General features: G+C 48.6%; 1 protein-coding gene across 2 annotated transcripts in view; it reads right to left on the bottom strand.

The window, feature by feature from the left end:
- The window catches only part of KIAA0232 (KIAA0232 ortholog), a 109691-nt gene extending 96006 nt beyond the window's left edge, over positions 1-13685 (bottom strand). The window contains exon 1 of one of the 2 annotated variants that reach the window (XM_032783375.2): positions 13523-13685. The gene's annotated coding sequence lies outside the window, so the exon portion shown is untranslated. Of the gene's footprint in view, positions 1-13009; positions 13174-13522 lie in introns of those variants that run through there. The other variant, XM_032783376.2, reaches the window with a different exon arrangement.
- Between the last annotated feature and the right edge of the window lie 455 nt (positions 13686-14140).

Here is a 14140-nt window from a genome sequence, read left to right as displayed (position 1 = left end):
GCTTCCTACATCACCAGCTGCCTCCCACACCTGTACATACACCTACTACCTCGTGAGAACTCGACCCTTAACCCTCTGCACTCACATCCCATCACATCAGCAGGCATAGTAATCTGAAGTGCAGCAGGTCATTGCAAAGGCACTCCAGCCAGGCATATTCAGACATACTGACGTGTAAGTTCACCACGCCTGACCCCACCCCCTCCCCGACCTTTTACTGTACTGGAACTTTTAATAAGGATTATCTTTGGTTTACAACGGTTTTTTAATTATTGTAGAAGAGAAACCACACTGTACCCGCAAGGGGAAAATCATTATACCCCCCCCCACCCACCCCCCCTGCCACTGAACACCAGTGCTAAGGCACCAAACATTAGCTATTGGCTTATCAGCCTCAAATTGCTCCCTCAGCATCGCTACTCCTTGAAGCTGTGCTGGGCCTCTCTCAGTACCTGCTCTCTTGGTTGTGGGCAATATATCAGGCCTCCAGGCGTTGAACGCTCGGAGATCCATTCGTCACTGAATGTTTCACGCCTTCCCTTCACAAATATTATGGAGGGTAGGCAGGCATGCGGACTATACCGACAGGGATGGCTGGCTTTGCCCCCAAGTCTAGCTTTCCCTTAGAGACACCTCGCAATCCTTCGGCACTTTAAACGTGCCGAATGCGCACTCCACGAGTCATTCTCACCGGCTCCAGGGCCTGTAGTGGTGAACCGGTCGCTTGCTCCTGTCAAGCTTCGCCTGGTACGGTTTCCAATGAGCCAAGGCACTTAAGGGGCAAGCGGGGGTCTCCAAGGATCTACAATGGGCATTTTGACATCCCTATCATGTGTCTTTCAGCGGTCTGGGGAAAAAGTCTCGTGCTGGCAGGCCTTCCTGAACAGGCCACTCGTTGCCGAAAGATGCGGCATTCATGCAGCCTTTCAGGCCAGCCTTGTGAAATGTCAGTGAAAACGGCCCATTGTGACCTGACAAGCCGCCTGGAGAACCATAGATGAAATACCCGCTTCCGATTAATGTACTCGGATGCCTGTGTTAGGTGGAGCCAGAATGAATGTGTCCCATTCTAATTGCCCGCCTCCGCACACCGTTAGGGAAAAGGGCCATTTGTGCAAAGCCATTCCAGAATGTCGCACGTTCCCCCAGAGTCACGGTTCTTGCTTGCAGGATGCGATTAATGGCCCATAGCATAACTTGCGATCAACACTATTCCACGGTGACTTCCTTACTGCCAAATTTTGTGGTTCGTTGTGTCACGACGATCGGTAGATGTCTGGATTGCATCTTCCAGACTGCAATATAGCCCACCCGCTCTCCACCGACAGGTATGCAGCTCTCAATCTCATGTCCGCTTGCGCGCGCAGGGTGGGGGCAAGCTCGCACACAGTCCATGAAAGTGGCTTTTCTGCATCTCGAGTTCTGGCAGTCCCATTGCTCGTCATCGACCCAGACTTGCAGGAGCGATGTGGATTCCCACCAGCACTCAGTGCTTGTTCCCGCCCGAGAAGGCGTGGCGTTCCACGCTGCTTAGGCACGTCTGTTACTGCCACAGCAATTTACCGTCACACGCGTTCAGGTAATCTAATTCTGTATATCATCATCGTCGTCGGACTCCTTGCTGTCACTTTGGAGACATAAGGAAATAGGCTCAAGCTGCCAAACGTGATGTGCCTTGGCCGACATTCATTCAGCAAAAGTCCATCAGCAGCTGGGCTCGCATTTCTAACAGAAACCGCAGCTGCAGACTCACAATGGCACAGAAACTGGACTGGAGCGATGAATCGCACGGGGCTTTGGGACAGGAAGGCGGAAATGCCGCCCAGCCCTTGCCGTCCCCTTCCCACAACGCCAAATGGGACGAAGAGTGGCTCTGCATGGTGATAGCTGGCCCAACAACTTCGCACGTATGCCAACAGCGCTGCAACTGCTGCAAATGTGGCCACACTGCAGCGCTGGTAGCTGTGAGTGTGGCCACACTGCAGCGCTGTTCCTACACAGCTGTACGACCACAGCTGTAACTCCCAGCGCTGCACATTTCCAAGTGTAGCCACGCCCTTAGTGTTACACAGAAATAAATTCCAGTGAAAACACACTTATGCCAGAAGAGTATCGTTTTCTGGTTTATATTATGTCACTTTGAAAGGCCCTGTCACATTTGACCTCTGCTTAAGCACTGCTCCAGCTCAAGATAATTTGGATGCCCAGTGTGCAAAAAGCAACAGTTTCCAACAGCCACATCTGAAAGACTGTTACACCGCAAGAGTATTCAAACAGTTCACACACTCTTCAGAACCCAATGTAGTTAGTGCATGAATGTGAGCTTTTTACTTTTCTGTGTACCTATTGAGCTTCCAGGAAGTGGGCGGGCAGAAGCCCGCCCACTGCTAAAGGATCCCCCCCAGCCTAAGGGAAGGATCTACAGGACCTCAGACCCCAACTGATTTCGGGGGACAACTAATAAAAGAACAGGGACAGGAGTGTGGTCAAAGGGTCATAAGAAGGGAGCCTGATGGGGACACCGAGCAGAGAGCCCTGGACAGCGACCACTGCTCCTCAAAGGCGTCAAGGGAGCCAGTGGATGCCGCCCAGAGGAACTCCCCCGTACCTTAACTTTTAACTAAAGACAGTCAGAGTTTAAGGCCGGAAGGAACCACCAGTTCATCTAGTCTGACCTCCTTATGTCACAAGCCATCAGCACTACTCAGCCCCCATACACTAAACCCAACAACAGTTTGACCGAAGTATTACAGCCCATGGGATACTAAACTATCATGTGCCATAGGAAGAGAATAGAAGGACTGAGGTGCACCAACACCAGAGCCCCCAGCTCCCTACAAAGGCAGGGAATTAAGTGAGATATACCCAGATAATCCCAGTAAGTGACCCCACTCTATGTTGCAAAGGAAGGTGAAGTCTGCCCAATGTCACTGCCAATATGACCTGGGGCAAAAGTCTTTCCTGACCCCACATATGACAACCAGTTACACGCTGAGCATGTGAGCAATGCCAGCCCAACACCATCAAACTCTGTCTAGAACACTCCCACATCAGCATCAGCTTCCTGGATGACAGGATCAGCTTCAGCAACGCAATCCTACAGACAACTATATACAAGAAACCCATGGATCACCACACTTATCTTCACAGTTCCAGTAACCACCCCAGACATGAAGAAATCCATTGTCTACAACCAACTATTCAGATATCACAGAATAGGCTTTGAGGAGAAAGTTAAAACTGCTTTCATCAAACAAGGACACTCCATCAGAGAAGTAGAACACATCACACAATGGGCTGCTCAAATATCTCAGGAGAACATGCTTCAATGCAGGAAAAAACAACGCAGCGACCACCCACCCTTAATTGTCACAAACCACCGCACAATGGAATCCAGATGGGGTATCATCAAACAATTACAACTCAGATTTGATGTGGACTGCATTCTGAAATTAGTCTTTCCCCAAGCCTCCCCCACCCCCTAAAAAAACCGTCACCACCAAGATGATCCTCAGAAGCAAGCTCCCCACAGACCAGGGGACATCAACTCTAAGAGGCACCAGATTCTACCAGAACAACAGATGCAAAACCTGCAGACAGATCTCCAGTAATATGATGATCAACACCCTCCAGAACATACCTTTCAAGATCCATGGGTCCTACACATGCCTACCAACAAGTGGCTTACCTCATCCAGTGCATCAAATGTCTCAACAATTATGTGTGTGAAATCAGACAATCACTACACTCTAGAACGAACCCTCAGGATGTTTTTGTCTTTTATCTTTTTTTCTATCACCTCTGGAAGAACACTTTTCACAATGTGGTCACTCCATATCTGACCTTCCTCAAAAGGGAACCATCACACTACCTTCAAAAGACAAACCTAGGAACTTAAATAAATAACTCTGAAAGATACTAAAAATAATGGCCTCAAAACGGGGTGATACTGGTTATACGCTTCATTACAACAATTTATGACATACACCTCTACCCCAATATAACGCGACCCAATATAACACGAATTCGGATATAACACAGTAAAGCAGCGCTTTGGGGGGGCAGGGCTGCACGCTCCAGCGGATCAGCATGTCACTGTGTCTGGCTCCGACACGCTGCTCTGAGCGGCGTGTTAAGGGTGCCAGGTCAGGGCTGAGGGGTTAGATAAGGGGCAGAGGGTCTCAGGGGGTGGTCACGGGATGGGGAGCCACAGGCCGAGGAAGGGAGCTGCAGTGCAGAGGAAATGTCACATGGGCTCCAGCTGGTGCCAAGAAGTTGGGAAAGACTGGTCCACGCGGGGAAGTTGCGGACCCAGGGCAGAGAGAGGTGCCCGTCTTAGACGGCACCGTGCAGGTGCCCCTGTCCCTGCGCTGGAGGACTTGGAACACAGCAGGCCCGGCTGGTAGGCTCTCTGGGTCCATAGCATGCTGCACTACCTGCCGGCAGTTGGGGGTTCCATGCACACCAGTGAGCAGCTGGCCGCGGCGTCCTCACCAGAGACGGGCAGTGTAGGGCTCTGCAAAGGAGGAGAGATGGCTGAGTGCAGGCATGCATGGCAGGAGCTGCCTGCTGATGGCTCACTCTCCCCCGGCACTGCATTGGCACAGGGTGGGAATCAGGTGCACACAGGCACCTCGGGCGAGGCTGCTCCCCCTCGCAGGCTCAGCCACTGTGCCAGGCTAAGAGTGCTCTGTGGACAGGACAGCAGCTGCCGGACCAGTTCTCCCTATCCTGCCCCCACAGGGCTCGCCCCAGCTGATGTGGTCAAGCAGGCCACATCACCGGCTCCCCGGTGAGGCACCGGCTCCCCGGGTCCTAGCGCCCAACCCGTTGAGGCACGTGGCTCAGCGTGAGAGTCCTGGGGGTGACTAGGGACACGGGGAGCGGGGGGCTGATTGGATAGGTCGGGGGTTCTAAGGGATCAGTCAGGAGGCAGGAAGTAGGTGAGGGTGGATGGAGACAGGGCTATTTGCTGACTATTAATAATGGAGATGTTCGAGGCCAAAGCAAGTTTGATATAACGCAGTTTCACCGATAACAAAGTAAGACTGTTTGGTTCCCAAGGATCTCATTATATCAGGGTAGAGGTGTACTAACTGTTCTTTGTCCTACGACTACAGAAGTATTAATTGCTCACTTCATTTTAAGTGGTTTCTTGTAATATCTGTTAAGCCCTTATCCTTAATCTAGCTCACCTTGTTTTTAGCTGACACACTTTGGTTACTTTTTCCAGACCTGAAGAAGAGCTCTGTGAAGCTCAAAAGTTCCTCTCGTCCATCAATCAAAGTAGCTCTAATAAAATATTACCTCACCCACCTTGTCTCTTCCATTGCCAACTGTATTTTAACTGCACATTCTCAGCATTTCATTAACATGCTGATCATTTACATATCGCTTCACCAAATGACAACAACACTGGCAAAATGGCAGGACTACATCCTTCAAGAAAATTACTTCTGTTCTTAAATAAGGTATAAGTCACAGCTACTGAACCAAGTTACTAAAAATTAGAACTTTGAAGTTTCTCTGGGCATATCTACATTGCAACATAAGCCCAGGGTTAGCAGAACACAAGTTAGCAGACCCTGGGTTTGTTAACTTTGGGCTTGAGCGTTTACACTCATTTGTAACCTCGGGTTAGGAACTGTTGAACCTTGGGTTCCAGTCTGGGGCTCCAGCATTTACACTGCATTAAGTGGACCCAAGTCCACCCACCCATAACCCAGACTTCCCTGTGCCCCCCTAAAATGTGGCTACTCTAGCCCTTTCTTCATGGTGCAGTGTGGGAAAATTTGACTGTCCAAAAAACATGACTGTCCAGAGAACAAAGAAAGTCAGCCCATGGGATTGTGGAATAATTTTGGCAGACTCCCAGAGCACGAATCCAGTGGGGTTGCATCTGCACTTCAAAGCAAGAGGGCTTGAACCCTGGGTTCCAGCTTGACTTAGGCTTGGACTATCCACCCCCATGGGGTCCTGGGTCAGCACACTGTGTGTGTAGACAGAAAGGGGTGTTAGCCTTGAGCCTGAGTTCAAACTCTAGTCTTATGTGGCAGTCACTAACTCCAAATCCTCAAGCAGCATCATGAGGTCATCCAGAAAAGTTTACAATAAAAGATTTTTACATTACACTACTATAAAAATCACAGGGAACTGGCTGCATTTTTTTCAGTACTCTAACATAAAATTTATTTGGGCTAGTAATGATATACTTCCACCCAACTGTGCAGCCTTTCAGATCTAACACACAATTATGGCTGTACACATAGCAGGATGCTTCTAGTGCAGTGGTTTCTAAACTTTTTTTCTGGGGACCCAGTTGAAGAAAATTGTTGATGCCCGTGACCCAACAGAGCTGGGGATGAGGGGTTTGGGAGGGGCTCAGGGCTGGGGCAGAGGGTTGGGATGTGGGGGTGAGGGCTGCGGGGGAAGGGCCAGGAATGAGGGGTTCAGGGTGTGGGAGGGGGCTCTGGGCTGAGGCGGGGGAGTCAGGGTTCTGGACAGGGGGTGAAGGCTCTGGGGTGGGGCCAGAGATGAGGGGTTTGGGATGCAGGAGGGATGCAGGGTGTGGAAGGGGGCTTGGGGCTGGGGACCTGGGGTGCAGGAGGGAGTCAGGGCTCTGGTCTGGGGGTGCAGGCTCTGGGGTGGAGCTGAGGATGAGGGGTTTGGGGTGCAGGAAGGCGTTCCAGATTTGGGGGGGGCCTCAGGCCTGGGGCAGGGGCACGGGGTGCAGACTTACCTCCAGCAGTTCCCAGTCAGCAGCGCAGCCGGGGTGCAGAGGCAGGCTTCCTGCCTGTCCTGGCGCCGCAGACTGCGCTGTGCCCTGGAAGTGGCCAGCAGCAGGTTTGGCTCCTAGGCGGAGGTGCGTGCAAGCAGCTTCACACGACTCTCACCTGCAAGAACCGCCCCACCCCCAAGCTCCAGCCAATGGGAGTGCAGACCTGGTGCTCGGGGAAGGGGCAGCGCATGGAGCCCCATGGCCTCCCTGCCTAGAAGCCAAGACCCACTGCTGGCCACTTCCAGGGCACAGCATGGTGTCGGAAAAGGTAGGCACTAGCCTGCCTTAGCTGGGCAGCACCACCAACAGGACTTTTAACGTCCAGGTCAGCAATGCTGACCAGAGCAAGGCAAGCCAGTGCCTTACCTGCTACGACCCACGCTTTGAAAAACACTGTTCTAGTGTAAATAGTCTACAAGTTAGGAGGTTAATGGTATCCCATACTGAAAACAGCAGTGAACAATGTGGTTCTAATGCAACAGACTTACTTTGTGATCTTCAGTTGTATCAGGTAAAAAGTTAAACAGAAATTCTCTCTTCAAGGCATGGATCCCTAAACGCATCCCAAAATACCAAACTAATAAAGCCACATAACACTTCAAAGATAAGAATTCTTATTTACATACCATACATTTTAACTACTCCACTCCTATATATTTCAAACTTCTCTGTTTCAAGCAACCGATGACAATTTATGATGCCACAAGAGATCACTGGAATTAGTTCCTCATTTAGTGATAATAACTACTTTTAATCCATTTGCTGATTTCTAGCCAAAAGGCTAGCTGAAGTGTCAATAAAGGTGGTTTAGGTGTTTTTAAAACAAAAGAAGTACATACATGACAGCTTAAAACCTTAACCCAGTAAGTCAGTTTCATCACTTTACTGTTAAAGTGAGTAACCAACATATTAAAAAAAAAAGTTCACATGCAAAGGTATGCTCATAAGTTTCCTGTATGCTTCACTTTACATTTCTACAGTGCTTTGACATTAAAACTGTAAAGCATTATATAAAACAGCCTCCTCTTCTCCAGTTTCCTGCTACCCAATGATGGATCTCTCACACATCTTCACACCTTCTTCCATGGTTAATAGGCATGCAACACCTTCCCTAAACCAGTATGTAAGGCTATTACCCTCTTCTTCAAAACCCCTTGTCAAGAGCAACTTCTTCTACGAAATCTACAAGAAACTGGCCAACTAACAACATGTAATGTAACACCTGACTCTTATACAGTACTTTTCATCAGTAGATCTCAAAGTAAGTTAGTATCAATACCCCCATTTTACAGATGGGAAAATGGAAGTACAGAGGTGATATTGCTTGCTCAAGGTAACCCAGCAGACCATTGACAACCAAGGTCTCCCATGTCTCAGTTCAGCACTCTACTTAATAGGCAACACTATTTCATGTATAATGTTATAAACTGGAGATATTAAAACATTAAGAAAGTATAAAGAGTGTATGGTTAGATTTTATCTCAGTTCCAATGTGTGTATGTTATTTGTTTTCTTAGATTGTAAGCTCTTTTGGACAGGAGCTGAGTCTCCTGTGTATATGCATACTGCCAATAAAGTTGTAGGCATTATTGGAACATAAATATTTATTAAAAAAATACTCACTACACAGTTAAGGAAAAGGACTGCTTCTCCCTTAATGTTGCGGACTAAAATGTAAAAGACAAAAATCCAAATGATGCTATATCATTTAGGTTGAAATTCACTGTAGCAGTTGTGTACAGGACCAATTTAATTTTTTAGTTTTAGAACTTAAGCAGTGTATACGGTGAATTACCTACTTTCAAAAAAGCTGTTCTTCCTTCGAAGACTTCAGCAAAGCAGATATTAGAGTGGAGGCAGAGAAGCTGGAATATTAACTGCTGTAGATTAAAATGTAAGAATTCTGGAAGACAGTTCAAGAAGTTTTTAAATGCATAAATTCAGATATTTTTGCCTGAAATTATGTAAGAAATAACTGATAGACTTAAGTTGAGTATTTATAGTAAATTCAATGACTCCTCCTCCAACTGGATTTCTAGTTTTAACTATTGCGAAATAAGAGCTGTCTGACTAAAATGCTTAAGCTATCTTAACAAAACCACAACATATAATATGGACCACTACACCATACATTTAACCCCTAAACATCTAGCGCTGATGTGCTGAATCCACTTTTGTGGTATCTCCTGCAACATAAATTCAAAATAAAATATTAATTATAAATCCTCTTTAGAGTCAGTAACTTTGCTGGCTGAGGCATTTATCAAACCACTCTACAGTTACTAAGTAATTCTTCCCAAGAACAATTTATAAGTCACTTAAAAAAATGTGATGAATACAGGAAAATAAGATTGTTCCTCAAATTGTTGACAAATAAAACATCATTGAACATTAAAAAAATAAACTGAACACAGAAATTAAGTATCCATTTAAATCTTTACAATTTTATGGGTAAAGTCTAATTTCCTCTTGATTTTCTGGGGAATTTCAAGAAGTCTAAGTTTTGTCTATAACAGCTCTACTTGCAAATTATTTATTAGGCGAGACACAATGTTTTATTGACCTAAATGGTGGCTCCAACTACCACTGAACAGTTCTAAAGGAAATATGGTAGAGAGACTACATTAAGCATTTTCTGAAAGCAATTTGCTTTCTGAGATCCATTAGTGGTATGGATAACTAGAATATTTCCTATTCCTTCTCTTAACGTGCACTTCACTTTACTCTCCATTGTCCCTATTTATCCCTATTATAGTGATATTCATCCACAAGTGTAGTTACCATTTCCCTCACAAACAGTTTTAAGGACTTTACTACATTGTTCTGTTAGACCACTATAAAACTTATCTTTTCAGTAAGCTTTCATGTACTTATAAAAAAAAAAAAAAAAAAAAAATCAGGTACTAAGTAAAGGAGGATAATTTCACTCCCTGTTCTGAACTAACAGCTATTTTACAAATAAGTATCTTTCAAACACTTAGACATTTTTGAATATGTTTTGTTAACAGCCAGATCTTATATTTTTAAAAGCTGTTAATCAACTCCTATATCACTTCCTTTTTAACATCCAGCATTCTGGACTATAGCCCAATGCTCTCCTTTACTTTTGTTAAATGAAAGGGAGACAAAACTAGTAAAACTTTGTCTACACTACGCACCTTTTAGCCTCCCAGCTGTGCCGCTACAGCCGTGCCACTAAAAGGCAGGTTGCATAGCCGCTGTTTGTTGGCAGGAGAGAGCTCTTTTGCCAACAAAGAACTTCCACCCCCAACAAGCAGTGGTAGCTTTGTCGGCAGGAGAGCGCTCTGGCTGATGAAGTGCTGTTCACACTGGCACTTTCACTTTTCGTTGGCAAAAATTTTGTCCTTTCGGGACGGGGAGGGGTGTCATTAAGTTTCCAGTGCCTAAATCCTAGCTAAAGCTCTAAAAAAAGCTGGTTCTTGTGGTATACAATAACTCCTCATGTAACATTATAGTTATGTTCCTAAAAAATGCGACTTTAAGTGAAACGATGCTAAGCAAATCTAATTTCCCCATAAGAATGAATGTAAATGGGGGAGAGGTTAGGTTCCAGGGATTTTTTTTTTTATTTTTATTTTTATTTTTTTGCCACCATCTTACCCCACACAGGCACAGCCCACTGGCACTGGAGACAATGAGGCAGGCAAGGAGGCTGAAGGTGCTGTAGGCTAGGAGAAGCATTTGCATGGCAACTTCCCCTACTCTGCAAGCACCAGGGACTCAAACCTCGGCCAGCCCATGTCCCCTCTTCCCCCAAGTCCCCACCCTTAACCCATCTCTTCCTCCCCACTCCTCCCCCTTTACTCCGCATGCCGCATCCTCTCTCCTCCTCCCCCCCGCCACCTCCTGGAGGCTGAAGGGAGGAGCGACGACACACATGCAGGCTCCCCCTCCCTCCCTTGCCTCCTGAACACCGCAAGCCAGCTGATTGCCATGGTCAGGGGGGGGGGGGGGGGCACTGATCTGCAGGGTCTGCCAGCAAGTGAGAGGAGCGGGGGGGAGCACAGGGGAGCTGAGAAGGGGGCTGTCAGCTGTGGACAAAGCAGGGAGCCAAACAACATTATAGCAAAGCATTGCACTACTTTAAATGGAGCATGTTCTGTAATTGAGCAGGGATGTAAGATCGAAACGTTAAGCAAGAGATTGTTAAGTGGGGAGTTACTGTACTCCTTAAAACTCAATGAAATTCCAAAAAGATCCAAATCTGCGAATTAGATGGTAGGGTGGCTGCTCTCAGTGGCATCATTTTCCTTCCTTTGCCTCACTTCCCACTAAAGCCACAGAGTAAACAACTGCCGGACAATGCTGACCAAATCAGAATTATCTTGTGTGTGTTCCCCTTCATGGTGCATCCTTGGAATTTCCTTCTTATGAAGAGGGAAAGGATATTTGTATTTCCTGCTGCTTCTCTTGAGGTGAAGAGACCACCAAGCCAGCAGATCTCGAAGCAGGGATAGTTCTTTAACATTCCTATTGCATCATCCAAAAACCCCTTCACTGATTCTAGGCAGCAACCTGCTGCTGAGCAAGATGTGGGGCAACAGGCAGTCAGAAATCCTACCCCACGATTCAAGTCCACAGATTCTCACTTTAATGTTTGATCTCATACAATGTGAAGCGTACTATAAATGCATGGTGCTGTTACACAGTTATTTTATTAAAACTGTTCACCACTTCCATTGTACCTGAAGCATCTCACTTCGTATATTACACATTTATTTATTAGCCTTTCCTGTACAACACTATGTTAGCAGTCTGTTCTATTAACAGAACAAACATGTGGCAGGTGCATAATTGGTACCATTTAAAATTTCAAGGGACACTATTAGATTACGTCATTTTAAAATACAAGAAATATTTCCTTATTTTATTACAAAGAATTTTTCTCAACTTGGACAGTTTCTAGTCAATCGTCTATTTTCAGATTCTCCTACATTAACACAAAACTTCTATGCTTTGGTGAACAGTGCAGTGAAATATGTATTTTACAAAACTGTCCATGGAATCATGATGGGTTAGGCTTTGACATATGTACAAACTGAAGCCAAGTTTAACCTAGAAATGTCCACCCCAAGCCAGTAATACTACCCCTTTATAAAAGTAATGTATAGAATATGATGCAAGACCGAAGGCAGAAAAAGTTGCATCTACAACACTTTTCTGGTACGAAAGTAATCTTTAATTCTGCCAACTGCAGGCCAAGTCCTTTAACATACAATATTAAAAACACAAGATACGATAGTTTGCTTCCCCTTATTAAAAGAGCAGAATCAGCCTCCTTCAAATGAATGCCGGATACCAATGTTTGAAACTAAACTAAAACAAGAGTCAGTAAAGGCAGATTAAATGCATGATTTTAAAACAGTAAAGACGTGGGGAGGAGATAGAAGTGAGGCTGACTTTCCTGGAATGAAGTGTCAGTTTGTGCCACTTCTGCATTCAGCCGTAACCTTCGCCAAACCTTGTACCTCTGCCTCTCCGCCCATGGCCTGTAAGAGGCTGCAACACTTTAGAGCCCGCCCATATGGAGGACAGTTCAGTTACCATAGGACACAACTCCCCATCAATCTCCCGCCATCGTAGCTCCTCCTCTTTAAGCAGCAGCAGCCCCCCCAACCTTCTCTTTCCGCCTTTTCCTTCAATAGGCCCCTAAAGGACAATGCTGCTGGCAGACAGACAGTCTTGAGTGTCCGACCAAGTCTGCCCTTAGCGCAAGCCTTATATACTGCACATTAGATACTGAGATTTTATCGCGTCCTCATTACAAGAGTTTAGACCGATCACACAGCTTCTCCCGATAGGGCAGCACCAGCCGCCGCCTACGGCTTGTACAGTAACTCGCAGGAGGAAAGGTCACGGAGTGAAACCTCATCTATTCACGATCCGGGCCTGGTGGCCGCTGGGGCCAGGCCAGCCCTGTCACCACCGCCTCACGTACAAGCCGGGCAGGGCCTGCTTGTCTTAATCGGAAGGTTGGGGTGTTAAGTCCTCCCGAGGCAAATCCCCAGGTTTCTACCCGCTGCGCCCGGATGAAATCGGGACAGTGGCGCCGGCCAGGGAAGCGCACGGATGGCCACTGCCCCCTGCCAGACTGTGGGCCTGAGGACATCAGAGCAGGGGGAGGCAACGCTTGAGGCCACTGCACAAAGCTCCCGACCCCGGGCCAGGCCCTCCTCTCCTCCCCAGAGCCCCGTGCGCAGTCCCGCTTACCTGGCACGGTGACCCCGGAGACGCCGAGGGCTGGGAAGGAATCACCTCCCAGGCAGAGTCCGCGCTCGGGTCAGGGAACCCCGGACGGGCCCCCAGCCCCGCCCCCAAGCCCTCCCTCCTAACCGGCCCCTCGCCAGCCCCTCTCGCCGGCCCCTCGCGCTCCCTCCCGCCCCGCCCCTCGCGCCCTGGGCCTCGGTCCCGCTCCTCCAGGCAGGCGCCTGGCAGCGTGGAGCCGGGAGCCCTATCCCGGGAATCCCCGCCCGACCCGCTGAAGGGCACGAACCTGCCTGGCACCCGCACGGCCCCCATCCGGGCGCGCCAAGAGCAGCCAGAACCAGCTCAGGCCTCGCTAGCCCCGGATCTTTCCCGCTGCCCACCCGGACCATCTCGGGACACCGGACCCGCCAGCTCGCCCGCAGAGCGAGGCCCTACGTTCCCCTTCTCGCCCGGGTCCCCTGAGGCCGGCCCGCCCTGTGTCTGCACCTCCACCCGGGCCCGCTGGCGGCTAGTTACCTGCCGTGGCGGTGGAGGCGCACAGCGGGGCCCGGGGGCCTCTAGCAGCCGGAGGAGGCGGCGGACTCCGTCCCGCTGCTGCCGTCCCCGAGTGAGGCGGGCGGGACGGAGCCGGGACCTGCCCTGGGAGGCGTTACGTAAACCGGCGGCGGCTCCCAGCACCACGGGGAGGGAGGAGGGCCGGCAGCTCCGTCACCCGGCAACAGGACTCAGCGCCCCGGCGGACCGAGCCGGAGGCTCCGCCCCGTATCCTTCCGCCCGGAGGGCGCCTCAGCAGACCGCCGCGCCGTGTTGCGCAATACAGCCCAGGGCAAAATGGCGCGGGCGGTCTGGAGAGCAGGTGGGCAGACAGGTGTTCTCCAATTCCTTCCCCTCCGGGTGTCTGTCTCTCCCTAGCGGCTGACCCGATAATGGCTTTGTCTGATTGCGGTGTTTTGGGGCCTCACCATCCCTGCACTTGTTAGTACAAGGTGTAGTTATATTGACCCTTACGTTGGGTGTTAATGCTGAAGCCTAACGACAGGGATCACCCTCCCTATTTCTTTGCTGGTCAAAGCACCTGAGAAGAGAGTTACCCCTTCTGTGAAGTTATACACAGCCACACTGACTGATTTCTGG

This window comes from Chelonoidis abingdonii, chromosome 5 (assembly GCF_003597395.2).
Source record: "Chelonoidis abingdonii isolate Lonesome George chromosome 5, CheloAbing_2.0, whole genome shotgun sequence".
NCBI classification, from domain to species: Eukaryota; Metazoa; Chordata; order Testudines; family Testudinidae; genus Chelonoidis; species Chelonoidis abingdonii.
The sequence above is the reverse complement of the archived record's forward strand: the minus strand, read 5'-3'. Positions and strand labels throughout refer to the sequence as shown.